At 43.2% G+C, this 17,846-nt stretch overlaps 2 long non-coding RNA genes across 2 annotated transcripts; both read left to right on the top strand.

Moving 5' to 3' along the window:
- The first annotated feature begins 9,858 nt into the window (after window positions 1-9,858).
- On the top strand, window positions 9,859-13,236 carry LOC131575268 (uncharacterized). The gene is made up of 3 exons (XR_009276748.1): window positions 9,859-9,978; window positions 11,833-11,967; window positions 13,012-13,236. It is a non-coding gene; the product is annotated as an uncharacterized LOC131575268 (long non-coding RNA).
- Window positions 13,237-13,342: 106 nt separating this feature from the next.
- On the top strand, window positions 13,343-15,162 carry LOC131575267 (uncharacterized). Its single transcript, XR_009276747.1, has 3 exons — window positions 13,343-13,481; window positions 14,641-14,875; window positions 14,998-15,162. It is a non-coding gene; the product is annotated as an uncharacterized LOC131575267 (long non-coding RNA).
- Window positions 15,163-17,846: the final 2,684 nt, after the last annotated feature.

Genomic DNA, 17,846 nt, shown 5'->3' on the forward strand with positions numbered 1-17,846 from the left:
AGAAAAAGGAAAGGAGAAGGAGAAGCAGAAGGAAAAGGAAAAGGAAAAGGAAAAGGAAAAGGAAAAGGAAAAGGAAAAGGAAAAGGAAAAGGAAAAGGAAAAGGAAAAGGAAAAGGAAAAGGAAAAGGAAAAGGAAAAGGAAAAGGAAAAGGAAAAGGAAAAGGAAAAGGAAAAAAAAAAGGAAAAGGAAAAGGAAAAGGAAAATGGAAGGGAAAGGAGAGAGGAGAAGAATCAGGAAAAGAGAAGAGGAAGGAGAGAGGGAGAGGATGAGGAGAAAGAGGAAAAGGAGGATTCCCAAAGGGTAGAGAAAATCCCAGGAAAGCTGAGCGGGAATCCCAGGATTCCTCAGGCAGGAGAATGAGTTTGGCTCAGCGCTGCATTTCGGGGAAGATTTATGGCTCCTACTCCAAGGATTTCATGGATGAGTCAAGGAAAAACGTCTCGTTCCCAGATGGTGAACAGAGTGATGGGATCATAAAATCCGGAATGGGAGAGCTGGGAGTTGATCCCAAATCCCATCAATCCTTGCCTGGTGACTTCAAATAAGGCTTTCCATGGTTTTTCTCCTGCTGGAAGAGGTCTTGGTGAAATCCTGGATTCCTTTTTCCCAAATCGCATCCATCCTCAGGTGGGAATACCCAGCTTGGAGTGATTCCTCTCCGGGGAAAGAAGGATTTGGACAAGGGGAAAAGGAAAAGGAACGTGGAAATTTGACTTGAAGGGATTTCCTGCCCCAGCAGGAAATATAATAAAATATAAATTATTTTATATATAAAATATAGAATTTTTTTATAAATAATTCCGTGATGGATATTTTATGGAAAGCCAAAATTCCAATTTAAACCCTGTGGGATCTCTTGCAGCTGAATTATTGATTTCTGAAGAGATATCCCGGGATGAGATTCCTTGCAATTAATGTCTCTTCATTAAATAATAAATAAATCAAATAAATCTAAATGCCGAATTAGATATTAATCAATTAAATTAATTTTAATTAATTAATTATATTAATAAAATGAGTAATTATGTTAAAAAATAAATTATGTAATTATATAGGATAAGATACATAAATAAATTTATTTATTTGATTGATTAAATGAAAATAAATATATCAATTAAATAAATTAAGAAATAATAAATATCTTAAATGAATTAAATAAATAGAAATTATTTCAATAAATACATTTTTAAATGAAGAAATAGATATTAAATAAACAGATATGGGAAAATAGATAATAAATATATATAAGATACATAAATACATATTGAAGTAAAAAAAAATATAAAAAAATAAATGTTAATATTTATAAAATTATTTAAACATTATTTAATTTATTTTATTATGTTTATTATTTTATAAATATCTATGTCAATAAATAAATCCAATTAATAAACAGATGTTGAATATTCCCTATTAATCCCGAATTTCTGCTCACTCCGATCCATGTTTGGGCTGCCACAAACCGGGAAAACTCATCCAGAATAAAATGAATTCCATTGATTTGGGGTTGGTTTTAACTCCAGAAATTCCTTGACCCAGTCTGTGTGGGGGAAATTCCTATGGGAATTCAGGAATGAGCAGGAAAACGCAGGGAAATTCCCACTTCCATAGGCTGGGGAGCGATGCCAATAAAATATCCGTGCCTGGGATCCAAATATTTGGATTGTGTGGAAATGTTTAACCCAAGAAGAAACAAAAAAAACTGGAAAAAGGAATTTTCTTCCTTCATCCCCCCCCTCCTCCCTGTGAATATCCAGGAATCGGGAAGGGAAAAGATTCCATTCTTTTCCTGGAGCTGCAGGGCTGGGTTTGTCCCATCGTTATTTCCTAAATCCGATTATTCCTGAGATCATTATTCCAAAGTCAACATGCCTTCATTGGAAGGAAATATTTGGGTTATTATTCCCTGTGGAAAATTCGGATTTTTCCAGGTTTAGGACAATCATGGAATCACAAATGTCGGAAAAGATCTCCAGTTACAGCCTTCAACCGAAATTCCCACTAAATCCTATCCCAAAGTGCCGCATCCACTGCTTTTCCAAAAATTCCAGGGATGGTGATTTCACCACTTTGTCCCGAATATCTTCCCAGGGGAAGGATTTCCCTTTGGAATTTTTGGACTTTCCGTGGTTAACGGAGACCTTGATTTTACCCAAATTAAGGAATTTTTGCTGACTTAGAGGCAGTGGAGATGAATTGTCCGGTGACTTTCCACGTGGAAAAATCCCAAAAAACCTGGGAAAACACCGAGACCTCATCCGTGATTGCTGGAAAGAGAGGAAAGCAGAGCCTGGAGGGAGAAAAGATGGAATATTCCTGGAATATCTCAACACCGGGCTGGTTTCCACCTTCCAGCGTGATTTTCCTCGGGATTTGTTTTGCTCTTTTTCTGGAATGCGGGAGCAGAATTCCCACGTGATTTTATTGCAGCAACCCTTGGCCCTTCTCACCCCATTCCTGCCTCCCCTGCAATTCCGATGGAATTCCAGGAGTTGAGGAGGACAAACACGGGAGGGTGATAAAAAGCAGCTGCTCCCTCCGGCACCTCCGTCCGCTGAGTTCAGGGGTGGGAGAGGTCCCAGACAAACCCGTCTGGAGCTGGATTTCCAGGAATCCGCACTGGGAAGGTCCTTTGGAAACAGATCCGAGACTCCTGGAATCCCAGAGTGCTGGGGGTTGGAAGGGAGCGGCAGCACCAGCAGGAGAATTCCCGGGATTTTTCAGCCTGGGATAATTTGGGAATCCCAAAATCCTCAGCAAGGCCCCAAAACCTCTTGGGAGCCCTGGGCAGAGCCCGCAGGTCCCGGATCCCAAATGAAATCCCGGATTTCCTTGGTGTGAGGTGAAGGAGAGGGTTCTGCCGAATGTTCCGGGATGTTGGAAGGCTGGGAGAGTTGGGAATGTTCACCTGGAGAAGAGAAGCTTTGGGGTGACCTCATCGTGGATCAGCCATTCCCACCCCATTCCATGGCAGGGAATTCCCACTATCCCAGGCTGCTCCAAGCCCGGCCTTGGGCAATTCCAGGGATCCAGGGGCAGCCACAGCTGCTCTGGGAATTCCATCCCAGCCAGGAATTCCTTCCCAATATCCCATCCAACCAGTGGGAGCCATTCCCTGTGTCCTGCCCCTCCATCCCTTGGGAATTGTCTCTCTCCACGTTCCCTGCAGCTCCTCCAGGTCCTGGAAGGTCACACTGAGCTCACCCCAAGGCTTCTCCTCTCCAGGGGAACATTCCCAGCTCTCCCAGCCTTTCCTCCATCCCTGGGATCATCCTGGTGCCTCCTCTGGATCTCTCCAGCAGCTCCGGCTCCTTCCCGTGCTGGATCCAGGGCTGGGGCCTCACCTGAGCGGGGCCCAGGGGCAGAATTCCCCCTTTCCCTGGACCTTCTCCCCACATCCCTTTGGATGAGCCCAGGACAGGATTGGCTTTCGGGGCTGCAGCCGGGTCACATCCAGACTCTCATCCCTTGGGATGGGTTTTCCTCATTTTTGGGGGGTTTGGTTTTGTTTTAATGTAAAATTGCGGCTGGACTGAAAAAGGATCTCGGTGTTTGGGACACACGGAGGGCAAGGAAACCTCTGACCACCTTTGGGGTTATCGGCCTTTAGCCTTCGGATTCGCATCCCGAAAAAACATTGGGATTGGGGTAACACAGTTTTGGGGGATTTCCTGGAAGTTCTGGAAGTGACAAATCCCGCAAGGCGGAGAGGGAAGGTTCGGCTCCTCATTCCCGCGGCGCCGAAGGGAAACTCCCGCTCTCGTGTCAAAGTCCCCCCGCAGGGTTCAGCTCCTGCAAACCTGAGCAGCTCCTCATTAATGGCATCAATTAATGGCGTTAATTACAGCCTAATTGATAAAATCAGCTGCAGAATGAAGTCAAGAAGCAAAGGAGCGGAATTGGTCATGGAAAAACAAGGATCGTGCCTCGGTTGGGATTTGGAGGATGCCGGGGCTCAGCTGCTCTCTGGTCACTCCGCAAAGCCAGAGTTTAATTAATTTAATTAATTTAATTAATCCAGGCTTAATTAGGTCCTGCTGCGCTTCGCCATGGGCACGGTTTGGGAATGGGCTGCCCAAGCAGGGATGGGTTAAAAAATGAAATTATTGTTGAGTTTTTCCAGGTTTATCAGAAGGCAAAGAGGGATTTTGTGCTGTTCCAGTGATCCCAGCATGGGGGAAAATTGGGATTGCTCTGAATTCCCAGTTAGAGAACGGGCAAAATCCCGTTATTGTGGAAAAATCTCCTACTGTTTATTCCCTTTTCCAGGATTAATAGCCAATTATGAGTATTAATAATAATTAATACCCATTATTAATAATGGTCTTCTTCCCTCCAAGTCAAGGTCCTTCTAAGGGCTCCTTTTATTAATCAATTAACTAATTAATTATCTATTTATATATTTATCTATTTATTTATCTATCTACCTATCTTTATTAATTATTTTATATATTAATCATTTTACATATTAATTATTCTCTAGATTAATAATTTTCTATGTTTTTTATTTGATATATTAATTCTTTTATATATTTATTTTACATACTAACTAGATATTTTTATTTTTGTTATATATTATTAATATATTTATATAATATATATTATTATGTATTATTATATAACGTTATATAACATTATATATAATAATATATTATTATATATTATTATATGTTATTATATATATTATATTTAATAAATTATATTTATTCATTATATAAATATATAATATTTATGTATTATAAAATTGATCTAATATAGTAGATTTATTAATATGTAATACATATATTATAAATATTAAATATATTTATATATTTTATATATAAATATATATAATATGCATATATTCTATTAATAATTTAAATTAAATAGAATATAAAATAATCTACAATAATAAATTAATTAAACCATATTAATGAATTTATACTATAATATATTTATATATTTATAATATATTTATATAAATATATTTATATAAATAAAATATATTTATATAAAATATATTTTATTTATATAGAATATATTATTTTTATATAAAATATAAATAAATAAATAAATATACCATTGATTATATCAATTTCTATTTTATAATAGTATTAATACAGTATTATTTTTATTATATTTATCTTAACAATTTCATTTTTATTATTTCATCCAGAAACACTTTAATAGAGTTATTATTTTATATATTAATATTTTTGTATATTAATTTCCAGCAATTTCTTAATTAATTTCTTAATTCTTAATTTTTTAAGGGATTACCCTAAAAACCATTTCCAGATCAGTCACTGGCACAGAATTCCCAGATCCATGGAATATCCAAGTCCAGGCTGGACGGTCCCATGGAATTCGATGGGATTTGAGGTCCCTTCCCACCCAAACCATTCCACGATTTCTCCTTCCCTGCCTCTGGAATTCTGTGGTCCGGACCCTACAGACACAGAACTCCACAAATTCCAGGATAAAATCCAGCTGGGAATCGGCTGGGGTTGGGGAAGGAGCCCCTGAACTGCGAGGATTTCCCAATTCCAGGATAAAATCCAGCTGGGAATCGGCTGGGGCTGGGGAAGGAGCCCCCGAGCCACGAGGAATTCCCAATTCCAGGATAAAATCCAGCTGGGAATTGGCTGGGGAAGGAGCTCCTGAACAGTGAGGATTTCCCAATTCCAGGATAAAATCCAGCTGGGAATCACTGGAGGTTGGGGAAGGAGCCCCTGAACCGCGAGGATTTCCCAATTCCAGGATAAAATCCAGCTGGGAATCGCTGGAGGTTGGGGAAGGAGCCCCTGAACCGCGAGGATTTCCCAATTCCAGGATAAAATCCAGCTGGGAATCGCTGGAGGTTGGGGAAGGAGCCCCTGAACAGTGAGAATTCCCAATTCCAGGATAAAATCCAGCTGGGAATCGGCTGGGGCTGGGGAAGGAGCCCCTGAACTGTGAGGATTTCCCAATTCCAGGATAAAATCCAGCTGGGAATCGCTGGAGGTTGGGGAAGGAGCCCCTGAACAGTGAGAATTCCCAATTCCAGGATAAAATCCATCTGGGAATCGCTGGAGGTTGGGGAAGGAGCCCCTGAACAGTGAGAATTCCCAATTCCAGGATAAAATCCAGCTGGGAATCACTGGAGGTTGGGGAAGGAGCCCCTGAACTGTGAGGATTTCCCAATTCCAGGATAAAATCCAGCTGGGAATCGCTGGAGGTTGGGGAAGGATTTCCCAATTCCGCTGGGACAGCCCAGGCCAGGGGGTCCGAGCTCAGCGAAACGCCCGGAATCGAGAGCGGGAGGGGAAACCTGCGGGGCCCAGGGAGGTCCAGCCCGGCCTGACTAGCCCAAACCCAGCCTTGAGTAGCCCAAATCAAACCTGAGTAGCCCAAACCCAGCCTTGAGTGGCCCAAACCCAGGCTGAGTAGCCCAAACCCAGCCTGAGTAGCCCAGACCAGCCCTGAGTAGCCCAGACCCCACCTGAATAGCTCAGACCAGGCCTGAGTAGCCCAAATGAGCCCTAAGTAGCCCAAATAAGCCCTGAGTAGCCCAAACCCAGCCTGAGTAGCCCAAAGCCAGCCTGAGTAACCCAAACCCAGGCTGAGTAGCCCAGACCAGCCCTGAGTAGCTCAGATCAAACCTGAGTAGCCCAAACCCGCCCTGAGTAACCCAAACACAGCCTGAGTAGCCCAGACCCAGGTTGAGTAGCCCAGACCAGCCCTGAGTAGCCCAGACCAGGCCTGAGTAGCCCAAATAAGCCCTGAGTAGCCCAGACCAGGCCTGAGTAGCCCAAACCCAGCCTGAGTAGCTCAGATCAAACCTGAGTATCCCAAACACGCCCTGAGTAGCCCAAACCCAGCCTGAGTAGCCAAGCCCAGGCCTGAGTAGCCCAAACCCAGCCCTGAGTAGCCCAAACCCAATCTGAGTAGCCCAGATCAAACCTGAGTAGCCCAAACCCAGCCCTGAGTAGCCCAAACCCAGCCTGAGTAGCCCAAACCTGCCCATAATCCTGGAATGTTGGATTTGCCTTTTGATTGGCAGAAAATGGGAATAAAGAAGAATTCCAAGCCCTTGGGGACGTTCAAGCTTTTCCAGGAATGAGGAAAACGAAGGGAAGGGAAATGAGGGAATTTCCCTTGAAATGCTCCCGGCTTGGACTAAAACTCAGTTTTGGGAAGGAAAAACTTCAGGAAAATTTCTCGGGTGAAAATTTCCATGCAGGAGCTACAAATCTGGGAATTCACACAAGGACACGGAGGGAAAATCGGGAATGCTGTCCCCAGAGCAGCTCCAAGCCGGATATTTCCATTCCAAATCCCAACCAAAACCGTGGAAAATCCTGGCTCTGGTTCTGCTGGGACAGAGATTTTGGATTTTTTCATGAGGAAAATTCCTTTTCCCAGCGGTCGGAAAAATTTGCTGGGGCTGGGATGAGCGCAAAGTCCATGGATAACGGGATGCCGAACATTCCGTTCGGACAACAAATCCCGAGTTTATCCCCTCGGGATAAGGAGATAAACCGGGATTCTCCAGGTCAACACCGGCAACTTTTACTGCCACAGATTTTCCCAAGGCCCGGCTTAAAGGGAATTTGTGATCCCGTATCCATGTTCACATCCTGGAATTCTGGGAAATGCTTTGGGATCGCTGTACTCGAATCCCTGGGAATTTTTGTTGGAATGGGAACGGGAAGGGCAGGGAGGTTGTGGAGGTGTTTGGTATCCAGCTGATCCCGAGCGCGATCCATGCCCTCAATCCTTGGGATTTTTCCATCCCGATTTCCGGCCCTGCGGCTGGATATTCCTCAGGAAAAAGCGCTTTTCCAAAAAATCCGGGAATTCCAGCGTAAAGCAGAACAGAAATGGGATCGAATCCCTCTGAACCACCCAATGAATTCCCAATAAAATCCCCTCTCTGGGAATGACCGGAGCTCAGCTCAAACTCCAGCTTAAAACAGGAATTTCTAGGCCGAGTTTAATTTTAGGCCCGGCTGAGCCAGGCTCAGTTCTTTAACTCTTCCACATTCCCACATCCAAATCCCCTTGGAAAAGATCGGGAAGAGCGGGAAGCAGCTAAAAATGACATTTTTTTAATGGAACTTTAAATGGTCTTTTCAAGGATATCCATGAAAGGGAAATCCCAGTCAGGAATTCCCAAGGAATGCTGGGAAGCAGCCACAGGATTCCAATCCAGCCCATTCCCGGCTGGAATATGAAGCAGAATCCCAAATTCCCGCGGCTGGGGAGGTTCATGAAGGTTCAAGTTCTGCCCTTCCTCCAATTCCTCCTTCCTCCCGCTTTAAAATTCCCGAATTTTGGAATGGATTACTGAGGAGGGAATTTTCCAAGCTGAACATTCCCGATGTTTTCCCCTTTTCTCGGTTGTTTTTTTGGGAATGACACCACCCCCACGCGGGATGGAATTATTTCATTCCTGTAGCTTTTATCCCATAAATGAGATAAAAATTTTGGAATTAGGGAATAATCAAGGAAATTATTAAGGAAAAGACCTTTGGATTGAGTCCGGCCTCAAAGCAGCACTTCCGGGTCCGCTTTTTGATATTTTTGGGATAATTCCCACCCCGACAGTGAAATATGGGACAGAGCCCAGGATGTGGGACACGGATCTGGAGCTGATCCCAGCTCTCAGAAGGGAGAGGTGAGGAATTGTGGCTGGAAAAGCGGGAAGGGGCTGGAAAAATCCGGAGTTTGGATTCTGCTGGGCTCCCGTCCAGCCAGAGCCGAGGGGGAGGCTGCGGTTCTGGGATCCTGGGATTGTGGGATCCTGGGATTGTGGGATTGTGGGATTGTGGGATTGTGGGATTGTGGGATTCTGGGATTCCAAAATTCTGGGACTGCGGGATTCTGAGATTCTGGAATTCTGGGATATTAGGATTCTGGAATCCTGGGATTCTGGGATTCCAGGACTCTGGGATTCTGGGATTCCAGGATTCCAGGACTCTGGGGTTCTGTGATTCTGGGATATTGGGATTCTGTGGTTCTGGGATTCTGGGATTCTGGGATTCCAGAGTTCTAGAATTCTGGGATTCTGTGATTCTGGGATTCCAGGATTCCAGGACTCTGGGATTCTGTGATTCTGGGATATTGGGGTTTTGTGATTCTGGAATTCTGTGATTCCAGGACTCTGGGATCCTGGGATTCTGGGATTCTGGGATTCTGGGACTCTGGGATTCCAGGATTCTAGGACACTGGGATTCTGTGATTCTGGGATATTGGGATTTTGTGATTCTGGAATTCTGGGATTCCAGGATTCTAGGACTCTGGGATTCTGTGATTCTGGGATATTGGGATTTTGTGATTCTGGAATTCTGGGATTCCAGGACTCTGGGATCCTGGGATTCTGGGATTCTGGGATTCTGGGACTCTGGGATTCCAGGATTCTAGGACACTGGGATTCTGTGATTCTGGGATATTGAGATTTTGTGATTCTGGAATTCTGGGATTCCAGGACTCTGGGATTCCGGGATATTTGGATTCTGGTATTCCAGAATCACCAGAGAGCTCCAGTCAAGCTGTCTCTCCCCAGATCCTCTGGGATCGTCTGTCCCTGCTCCAGGCGTTATCCAGGCGCTCCCAGGATCCTGTTAAAAACGTAGGAAGTCATTCCTGGCACTCGGGATCACTCCAGTCCCGGATTCCCGTCCTCTTTTCCAGCCTCAGCTCGGGCTGGGTCAATCTTTAACTCCTCTTCCAACAACGACCTTCAGGATAAATGAGTAACTCCTTTCCCGCTGGGAATTCTTCCATGGATTTCTCTTCCCTCTCCTCGCTCCTCGCTCCGGATCCGTTGGCAAAACCTTTCCTTTGCCCTCGTGTCCTCGGCTCCCGCTCGGTTTTTTGGGATTAACCGGTTTTTTTTTGGCTGGGAATTCAATCCCTTGGTCCAGTCCGTGCCCCCCGGAATGGAAAGACCAGGACGTTAATTAACATGCTGGGAGATAATTTATTCATGGCCTTAATCACCCCTGACGAACGAGGTCGTCCCTGCCCACGGAGCTTTTCCATGGAGTTATTTTTATCTTTTTCCATGGAAATGGGGAAGGTGCAGAGGGCGGGGGGTTCACGCCTGGGAGCGGCCGGGTTGTTCATCCACATCCAAACGGAGAAAAAAATCTGGAAAAGTCCCTCAAGGATATTTGGAGTTGGACTCGATGAGCCCAAAAGTTTTTTCCAGCCTTAATCCCAATCCCTGGAATTGTCTGAGGCCGGTTTGGATGGAGCTTGGAGCGGCCTGGGATAGCTGTGGTGGAGGCTGCGGTTCTGGAATCTTGGGATTGTGGGATTGTGGGATTGTGGGATCCTGGGGTCCTGGGATTCTGGAGTCCTGGGCTCCTGGGATTCTGGGATATTTGGATTCTGTGGTTCTGGGATTATGGGATCCTGGGATTCTGGGCTTCTGAGATTCTGGAATTCTGGGATATTAGGATTCTGGAATCCTGGGATTCTGGTATTCTAGGATATTTGGATTCTGTGGTTCTGGGAATCTGGGATTCTGAGATCCTGGGATTGTGGGATTGTGGGATCGTGGGATCCTGGGATTCTGGGATTCTGGGGTCCTGGTTTCCTGGGATTCTGGTATCCTGGGATTCTGGTGTCCTGGGACTCTGGGATTGTGGAATCCTGGGATTCTGGGCTTCTGAGATTCTGGAATTCTGGGATATTTGGATTCTGTGGTTCTGGGATTCTGGGATCCTGGGATTCTGTGATTCTGTGATTCTGGGATATTTGGATTCTGTGGTTCTGGGATTGTGGGATCGTGGGATTCTGGGATTCTGGGATCCTGGGATCCTGGGATTCTGTGATTCTGGGGTCCTGGTTTCCTGGGATTCTGGGATCCTGGGATTCTGGGTTCCTAGGATTCTGGGATCCTGAGATTCTGGAATCCTGGGATTCTGGAATGCTGGGATTATGGGACTCTAGGATTCTATGGTTCTAGGATTCCGAGATTCTGGGATTCTGGGACTCTGGGATATTTGGATTCTGGGATTGTGGGATACTGGGATTGTGGGATACTGGGATTGTGGGATACTGGGATTCTGGGACTCTGGGATTCCGGGAAAGTGTCCCTGCCATGGGAAAAGGTTGAACGTTCCCATCTTTCAAAGCTCTGAATCCCAATCCAAACCATTCCATGATTCCATGATAAAGAGAATTCCAGAGGGGATTCCCGATGAGGAGAGGAGGGCCCTGGAAAGCAGGATGTGCACAGCCAGCAGGGATAAATCCCATGGGATACTTCCCGATTTCCTGCTTTCATCTGCTGCTGGACAGTGGAATTTCAGCTGGATCTTGGGATAAAGGGAATAAAATGTTTGGATTTCAGCTGGATCTTGGGATAAAGGGAATAAAATGTTTGGATTTCCTGGTGGATCTTGGGATAAAGGGAATAAAATGTTTGGATTTCCTGGTGGATCTTGGGATAAAGGGAATAAAACATCCCAGTTTCCAGCTGGATCTTGGGATAGGGGAATAAAACATCCCAATTTCCATGGGTTAAAGGGAATAAAACATTCAGGTTTCCAGCTGAATCTCGGGATAATGGATATAAAATATTTGGATTTTCAGCTGGATCTTGGGATAAAGGGAATAAAACATTTGGATTTCCTGGTGGATTTTAGGATAAAGGAAATCAAACATCCCAATTTTCCTGGGTTAAAGGGAATCAAACATTTGGATTTTGGTTGTATCTTGGGATAAAGGGAATAAAACATTTGGGTTTTCAGCTGGATCTCGGGATAAAGGGAATCAAACATTGGGATTTCCAGCTGGATCTTGGGAATATTTGGATAAATATGGATATTTGGATAAAATACTTGATCTGGTTGCAGCAGGATCCGGGAATCCCTGATCCCAGCAATCGATCCCAGGGATTGAGGTATTCCTTAATTTCCTTGGTGTTGTCACCTGCAAACAGGACAAGGAGAATTCCATAGGGATATTCCCGGGAAGCTGAAGCCCATCCTCCGGTGAGCCTCAGATCCAGCTGGTTTTATCTCCAGAAGGAATTTCACACTTCCGATTTCGCAGCTGGAAATTCCAATGGGATGCAGAACTGGGGGGGTTTCCCCCCTTTTTTTTCCCTCCTTTTCCCTCCATTCCCTGATTTCTTGCGTCTCCAAGATGCCGAAATCAGGGCAGGTTTCCTATGGAAAAAGGGGAAAATATAAAAAATTCTCCATCAAATCCATCAGAAGCTGCGGGAGTGATCTGAAGGCTGAAATTCCAGGAATTTTAATCCGTGCTCCAGCTGAATTCCATGGAATTTTCCCCATTAAAGGAGGGCAGTGCAACAGGAACCCCCCACAAAGCATCGCTCTCCCGGCGACATTCCATAGGGAGTTGGGAACACCTCAATCCTCATTCAAAACATTCCAAATTTTTCCTCAATCCTCACGTAAAACATTCCAAATTTTTCCTCAATCCTCATTCAAAACATTCCCAAATTTTTCCTTAATCCTCATTCAAAACATTCCCAAATTTTCCCTCAATCCTCATTCAAAACATTCCAAGTTTTTCCTCAATCCTCATTCAAAACATTCCCAAATTTTTCCTCAATCCTCACGTAAAACATTCCAAATTTTTCATCAATCCTCATTTAAAACATTCCCAAATTTTCCCTCAATCCTCATTCAAAACATTCCAAGTTTTTCCTCAATCCTTACTTAAAACTTTCCCAAATTTTTCCTCAATCCTCATGTAAAACATTCCCAAATTTTTCCTCAATCCTCCTTTATCATCAGTTTTGGGAATCCCTGGACCCCCAGATCAGCTGAAATTTTGGGAATCCCTGGACATCCTGATCAGCTGAAATTTCAGGAATCTCTGGAGCTCCTGTCAGTCCAATCAGCTGAAATTTTGGGAATTTCTGGGATTTCTGGTCAGCTGGAATTTTGGGAATCCCTGGATCCCCAGATCAGCTGCACAGCCCCACGGATTTCCATCCTCCACGAGTTTTTAAAGCTCTTTCCTTCCCCTGGGAGCATTTTGGGGATGAGTTTTCCTCCTGGCAGCCGGAGCCGAGTTATCGCTTCCAGCCGGGAATGCTGACGGTGCCAGAATTTTGGGAGAAAAGAAAACTTTTTGTGTAACTCCTGGAGCTGTGGATTCCGAGTGACTCATCCTGAGGGAAGGACTGCACAAGACGATCTAAAAATAAGGACCAGGAGAAGCTCCAGCGGATCTGTCACGGCCAGCCTGGAGCTGGAAAACTGATCCCAGCTCATCCCAAATTGTACTTAAGGCCAGAATTCCAACGGAAAAATTCCTCAGGGAAATTTTCCTACCCCCTCTGGGATGGTTTTGAGGGTGGTTTGAGGGTTTGGATGATTTTCAGTTCATTTTCTCCTGTCTCTCCGCAGCTGGATGGGAGGGAAGGGATCCCCTCTGGAATTCCTGATTCCCTCAGCCGGGAATTTTGGCACAGGCTGGATTTTATCCGATCGCCTGCTGGGAATCTGGGATTCCCTTCCTGCCATCTCAGGTTCATCTCCCTCACAAATTTCGGGAGATTTCCCCTGCTGGGCCAAAATCTCCCTGGTGTATTCCTTGAATCCTTTGGGCTGGGTGGACACCATTCCATGACCCTACAGGATCCAAATTCCCTGTTCTCCTGGCTTTTTTGGGATCCTGCTGCAGCGGGAAAAGCATGGAGACTCTCACATTTGGGGGGTCTCATCCCTGTGGTTTTGTGGGATACCATTCCATGGTCCTACAGGATCTGAATTCCCTGTTCTCCTGGCTTTTTTGGGATCCAGCTGCGGGATCCTGCATGGAGGAGGGGAAAGGAAACTCTGACATTTGGGGGGTCTCATCCCTGTGTTTTTGTGGGATATCATTCCTTAATCCTACAGGACCTGAATTCCCTGTTCTCCTGGCTTTTTTGGGATCCAGCTGCAGGATCCTGCATGGAGGAAGGGAAAGGAAGCTGACATTTTGGGGGGGTCTCATCCCTGTGTTTTTGTGGGATATCATTCCTTAATCCTACAGGACCTGAATTCCCTGTTCTCCTGGCTTTTTTGGGATCCTACTGCAGTGGGAAGAGCATGGAAGAGCCATTTTGGGGACCTTATCCCTGTGGTTTTATGGGATACCATTCCATGATCCTACAGGATCCAAATTCCCCGTGTTCCAGGCTTTTTTGGGATCCAGCTGCGGGATCCTGCATGGAGGAGGGGAAAGGAAACTCTGACATTTGGTGGGTCTCATCCCTGTGGTTCTGTGAGATACCATTCCATGATCTTACAGGATCCAAATTCCCTGTTCTCCTGGCTTTTTTGGGATCTTGCATGAAGGAAGGGAAAGGAAACTCTGACATTTGGTGGGTCTCATCCCTGTGGTTTTGTGGGAAACCATTCCATGATCCTACAGGATCTGAATTCCCCGTTCTCCTGGCTTTTCCTGGATCCAGCTGCAGGATCCTGCATGGAAGAGAATAAAGAAAACTCTGCCCTTTTGGGCGTCTCATCCCTGTGTTTTTTTGGGATAAGGACTCAGCAGGTGACGGAATTGATGGAACAACTCCCCACCCTCCCACCCACAGAGAGGGAAAATCCTTTGTGTCCATCCAAAGACAACTTTCAAACAACACCAGGAGTATCCCAAATTCCCCACCCTCCCATTCCATCATTTCCATCCAACAGGGGCTCGGGATCTCCTCCCGAAATCCGCCTCCAGTTCCTACGGCCATTGTTTGAAGGGGTTGCTGGATTTGGGATTTATTATCCCGGCCGTCTGGCCAATGTAAATGTTTCCTTTCCTGGAAGCCAGCGAGGATTTGTAATATCCCTACGGATAATCCTCCCCTCTGACCACATCAAGGAGAAGGCAGCGAATTCCAGGGAGGAACGCGGAATTCCCGCCCCGGGAGAAGCTGCGGTGAGTAATTCCATGTCGCTCCTCTCCGTCAGATTCCAGCTTTTATCCCAGCCTGGAAATGCCCGTGATATTCCAGAAGTTGAAATGATAAATGTCCAATCCTTATCCAACAATTCCTACAGCTCCTGGGAATTACCTCCTCTGGGAGGAAAAGGTTATTTGGCATGGGGAGCAGGAAGTTTCCTCTCTGGGAATCTCCAAAAAATTAACTCTTCACTGCTCCCTTTTAAAGCTGGTTTGTATCCCGGGAAATGGTTTTTTTATGGAATTTCTTGGTGGTCCTTCGATGTTTTCTGGGATGTCGATCCCACAGAGTGCTGATCTGAGCCCACAGAAATCCGGTTTAATTTTGGGGAGAAAAAGGTCAAACTCAACAGTGATTCCAGTGACTTTTATTCCAAGGCAGATAATTGCAGAAATTCCCAAGGATCAAGGGGATGAATCCCATTTTTCCAGGCTCTGGAATTAAGAGGGTCCATATCCACTTTATCCTTCCCTTTCTCATTGCTTTTTATCAAAAATCAGCCGTTTTTAGCTGAAAATCTTTCACCTTGAAGGATTTAAGGAAATTGGGGAGGGGTGGCATTGGAAAAACACCTGGAAAACCCCAAAGTGACCTAAAATTGCCCAAAAAATACAAAATAAATCCATTTTTTATGTCCAGTTCAAACTGGATTCACGTCAGGGTGATTTGGGTCGCCAGTGGGAGCCTCCACCTTTCCCAGGTTCCTCTGGAGCTGGGAATGGATTCTCCCAGCCAGGGGGGATGATTTAGATGGAGGCTCCGTAATCTTCCTCTGTGAGATCACGCTGATGAAAATAGAATAAATAAAATAGAATAAAATAGAAAATATATTAAAATTATACCATATAAAAATTTATAAAATTATCAAATTATCAAAATTATCAAAATAATAAATAGAATAAATAGAATAAATAGAATAAAAAGAATAAAATCAGAAAATTATAAAAAATAATAAATATAATAAAATAAATATAATAAATATATTAAAATATTTTAAATATAAAAATATAAAAATAATAAATATCAAAAATACAATAAATATAATAAACAGAATAAGTATAATAAATATCTAATATACAAAAAATATTATAATATAATATAATATAATATAATATAATATAATATAATATAATATAATATAATATAATATAATATAATATAATATAATATAATATAATATAATATAATATAATATAATATAATATAATATAATATAATATAATATAATATAATATAATATAATATAATATAATATAATATAATATAATATAATATAATATAATATAATATAAATAATTATATATATAGCATCATACATTGATATTAAAATATTACATTACAATATATTATTATAATAATTATCATTATGAAATTATTACATGATATTAATTATATATAATTATAGCACTATAAGTAATAATAAATAATTAAATGTAATATCTATTTATTTATATATAATATATATATAAACACAATAATATTATAATTCCAACTTATGAAGTTGGAATTCTCCTCCCAGTTTTTCTCAGGAGCGAGTGTCGAGTGGCACACCCTCCTGCAGGGTGATGGGAATTATGGATTTCTCGTCCACAACATTTGAATTCTATTTCAATCCCAAATGCAAGTTAAAATCTGAGTGTTTTAGTGACCTCCAAGTAAAATTATCCATCTTTTTTAGACCTGGATCTATTATCCAGGCTGGATTCTCAGTGAAGAGCTCAGTCCTGCTCCTCTTCCTCTTTCCTTTGCTCTCCATGGAATTCCCTTTGAATGGGAATTTAAATCAGCATTCCCTTAAATCAGCATTCCCTTAAAACCAGCATTCCCATTAAATCAGCATTCCATTAAATCTGCATTCCCTTAAAATCAGCATTCCCACTGAATCAACATTCCTTAAAATCAGCATTCCCATTAAATCAGCATTCCCTTAAATCCAGCATCCCCTTAAAATCAGCATTCCCCTACATTCTGCATTCCCTTAAATCAGCATTCCCATTAAATCAGCATCCTCTTAAATCAGCATTCCCTTAAAATCAGCATTCCCTTAAAATCAGCATCCCCTTAAATCAGCATTCCCATTAAATCAGCATTCCCTAAAATCAGCATTCCCTTAAAATCAGCATTCCCTTAAAATCAGCATTCCCTTAAAATCAGCATTCCCATTAAATCAGCATCCCCTTAAATCAGCATTCCCATTAAACCAGCATTCCCATTAAACCAGCATTCCCTAAAATCAGCATCCTCTTAAATCAGCATTCCATTAAATCAGTATTCCCTTAAATCAGCATTCCCTTAAAACCAGCATTCCCGGACTCTGGGAGCTGACAGAATTAAAATCCCTGGAATATTTCCTCCCAGCCTCTGGAATGCGCTGCGGGCAGAAGTTTAAGTTTCCCGGGATTTCGCCCCCTTTGGGATGAACCGCAGCCCTCATTCCCTTTTTTCCCCTTACTCCGCATTTCACAGCCCTCAGTTTCCATCATTTCCATAATTAGAAGCCGGAGGGATCCGTCTGGGACATCGGGATCCGGGGCTTTGGGGTTGGGAATTGCGGGAATCTCCTCCCTAAATGAGGCCGAGACCAGCGGCTGGGTTTAAATGAGCAGCTCAGTTTAAACCGGAGAGCGGCTGGGTTTAAACCAACGGCTGGGTTTAAACCGGGCAGCGGCTTAAATTAGCAATCTTCAATTAACAGTCCCGCTTAAATGAGCAGTTCATCTTAAATTAGCAGTTCAAATTAGTAGTTTAGTTTAAATTAGTAATTTAGTTTAAATTAGCAGTTTAGTTGAAATTACCAGTTCAGTTTAAATTAGCAGTTTGGTTTAAATTGCTAGTTTGGTTTAAATTACTAGTTTGGTTTAAATTAGCAGTTCGGTTTAAATGAGTGGTTTAGTTTAGTCAAAATGAGCAGTTTAGTTTAAATTAGTCAAAAAAAGCCGCCTCTAA

This window comes from Poecile atricapillus, chromosome 2, assembly GCF_030490865.1.
Source record: "Poecile atricapillus isolate bPoeAtr1 chromosome 2, bPoeAtr1.hap1, whole genome shotgun sequence".
Classification (NCBI taxonomy): domain Eukaryota; kingdom Metazoa; phylum Chordata; class Aves; order Passeriformes; family Paridae; genus Poecile; species Poecile atricapillus.